The following is a 3,409-nucleotide window of genomic DNA, read 5'->3' as shown; positions in this document are numbered from 1 at the left end:
GTTTGGGACATGATAATCTGCCTGGACTGGGCTGGAGATTTTGTTTTGGTATAGCATCCTTGAAGGCACAAAGGCTACCAACCTGAGAACAGGCTGTCATATGCCTCTGGATTCTTAAAAATTGGGATGTGGGGTTGATGAGTAAAAATTATTATAAAAAGTAACCGTTTATCAATGATGATTAAACTTGAGAGAAAATGATTGTAAAAGAGAATTCTGTTCTGTTCACGGTTTATCAATGACTAAAAGATATGCAAGAGGAAGTGTAACACACATCCAAAACCAAAAATGGTATGACCTATGTTTTGGAACAACATGTATCTATCCCTGCTTACCAAATTCTGTATATATAAAGAAACACTCAGTCTGCTAGCCAGTCAGGCTCCAAGATTCTGGCTCACTCCTTCCCTCACCAACTCCTTCCCTCCTCTCAGGACCTGCCAACTGCTGGCGCTGGCCCCCAGCAGCTCAACAGGGAGGGGACATGGCAGAACACACAATCCACTGGCCTTATCAGAAGAGGAGAAAATCAACATCGCAAGCACAAGTGCAATAAGATAGGGGGACTTTGGACCTCTGGGCACCATCTGTAGATGGTGAGGCCGCCCAAGGCTGGATTTGTGTCTTAATCACTCTGCACTAGCTAACGGTGTGTATACAGCCAATCTTAAGAAGACACTGAATGATGGCTAATGCCATCTTTGTAGACATGACTGCTCATTGGTCACTACCTACAAGTTTCCCAAGGGCAATGCCACATACTTTGCAGGTGTTGGCCTTCTGAGGACATGGCTGGTGGGAGAGTATGCTGGGGGCTGTCAATGCTGGTCTTGGAGTCATATTCACTTGCTGGGGTTTCCTCCACCCTCCGTAACCTTAGTTACCAGTCCTCATTAAAGTTTAGGGATGGTAAATTCAGACAGAAATAATGCCTCAGGCACCACACCTCCTTTGCCATCATAAAAGGCTGGTCTCATTCAGGTGAAAGTGGGCAGCTCTAGTTAATCTGTCTGACCTTGTTCTTGCATCCATCCATCCATCCATCCATCTATCTGTCTATCTATCTATCTATCTATCTGGTTTTTCAAGACAAGGTTTCTGCATTTATTTTAAAAGCTAGATCTCTCACTTTGTAGACCAGGCTGGCATTAAACTCACAGATATTCACCTGTCTCTGCCTGCCGAGTGCTGGGATTAAAGGTGTGTGCCACCATGCCAGACAGTCCCCAAATTCTTGGTCATTCTGTGGGAACAGTGTTGGAAAGATACTTTTGGTCCTCTTCCTCAATGACTGGACATAGTTTGGTTCCTGGAGAAGTGGGGGGTACCCTTTGGCCACCCCACATCTTTGTGAGTTCTTGGAACTCGGTCCATTCCTAAGCATCCTGAGCAACTGAAAATCATTTCCTTTTGCTTTGTAAATCACTTCTGAAACTCCTATAAGAATGAAGTGGAAAGCTGAGGCCGTCAGCTAGCTCCCGGGATGCAGGTTTCCTGATGTCACTGGAGGGATGCTTGGGTACTTAGGGATGGGGGTGGAGTTGGGAGCAAACAGGCCCTGTACAACAGCTGGGTAGCCAGATGTTCACTTCACAGCTCTCCTGTAAAACTGGCAGGGCAGATATAGATTAAAACGCAGCACAAACTCCATTTAAAGTGCATTACAGATCAGGAGCCAGCTCCCCCCTGGGCAGGAGAAGGGAGGGAAGGGCACAGAGGCCATATCAGTCCTCTTCTTATCTAGGGCCACATGTCTCTCTTCTAGCTTTGTGAAGGGTGATTTACACCCTGGCTGGAATGACTCTCTTTCTGAGCTGATTACATCTGCAAATGCCCCCCAGAGGCCACAGCAGGATGGCCATATTCAGACGAAGCAGCCAATAAATCTCCAAGGTTTATATTGTACTTCACGGTGCCTTCCCTCTTGGCCCTCTGCCAGTCGGGCTGTGGAAGGTGGGGGTGCTCAACGTGGAGAGTTAGGAGACGAAACCCTCCTCTTTCATCACCCTTTACTCTTGTCCTTCTGGCCTCTGGTACTTCTAGTTTTTCCGAGTCAGTTTTGACTCTGGAAGCTGGAGGGAATCAAGCCCAGGCCAGACAATTCTCCTTGTTCTCACAGGTGACGCGCTGCCTTCTGGACACTGCAGTTGCTAGCTAGTTTAACCCTGGGACAGCAGCTTGCTCACACACTCTCATCATCTGAAAATGGGCTCGTAAGTGGTGTCTCCAGTCACTCTCTCCAGTGATTTGGCAGGAGCTGAGGGTGGTTGAGGGCAAGGTCTCCAGTCCAGACTGGTTTGCCTTTGAACTTCTGGTTCTCCTGCTCCCTCCATCTTGGAGTGTTTAGCAGGGACTGAACCCAGAGCCTCACTCCACCAACCATGTTACGTCTTAGTTCTGGTCGGTGTTTGGTCTGTTTAGCAGGGACTGAGGGGTCTAAGGGTCGGAGTGGGAGGGATATCCTTTCGACTGCTCTCATAGGTCAAAGGGGCTTAATTTTGGAGCAGTTCGGTTTATTAAAGCTTCTGAGACCTGCCTGGGGACCATTTTTTCAGAACCTTACCCCTGGAAACACTTACTTAAGAACAAATGAGGTAATAGATATGCAAATTCACACACATGAGCGCAAGCGCGCGTGCGCGCGCGCGCACACACACACACACACACACACACACACACACACACACACACGAAATCAAGATACCTTTGTGATGGTTCAAGATTTCTTGGTTTGGTTTGGCTTTGGATTTGTTTGGGTTTTGTTGTTGTTGTTTTGTTTTTCGAGACAGGGTTTCTCTGTGTAACAGCCCTGGCTGGCCTGGAACTAGCTCTGTAGACCAGGCTGGCCTCGAACTCACAGACATCTGCCTGCCTCTGCCTTCCAAATTCTGCCTTTAAGGCGTGTGAGACACGGTGTCACTCCGTAGCCCACACAGGTCTGGAACTCACTGTGCAGGTCAGGCTAGAACCAACTCACAGCAATCCTCCTGCTTCCGCCTCCGCGGTTTCAGGAGTGAGCCCACACCTGGTTGATTCCAGTTGTTGTTACAAGCTTTCATTTGTGGTGGTTATTGTTCCTGGATGGGGAGAGGGGTTCGCAAAGGGAAAAGGTGCTTTGTTTTTGACAAATACTTAGCGGCAGTAGGGCAATCGGCAGCAGACAGATCATAGGCTGGCAGACTCCAGTGGCTCACGCTGTTGACTCCAAGCGGCCCTAAGGTCTTGTCCCACTCTGGGTCCGGGAGAATCAGCCGCCCGATGCAGCCTGGCGCTTCAGAGTTGGAGGAGGGCGGTGCCCGGGACCCTAGTGGGAGAGTGGCGGCGCCGGGAGGAGGGGCGGGAGGCGGGGTGGGAGGTGCCGGCCGCGGGAGCCCTGCTGGCCGAGTCCCGCGCACCGAGGCAGGGGAGC

This window comes from Peromyscus eremicus, chromosome 19 (assembly GCF_949786415.1).
Source record: "Peromyscus eremicus chromosome 19, PerEre_H2_v1, whole genome shotgun sequence".
NCBI lineage: Eukaryota > Metazoa > Chordata > Mammalia > Rodentia > Cricetidae > Peromyscus > Peromyscus eremicus.
This window is presented reverse-complemented; position numbering follows the sequence as displayed.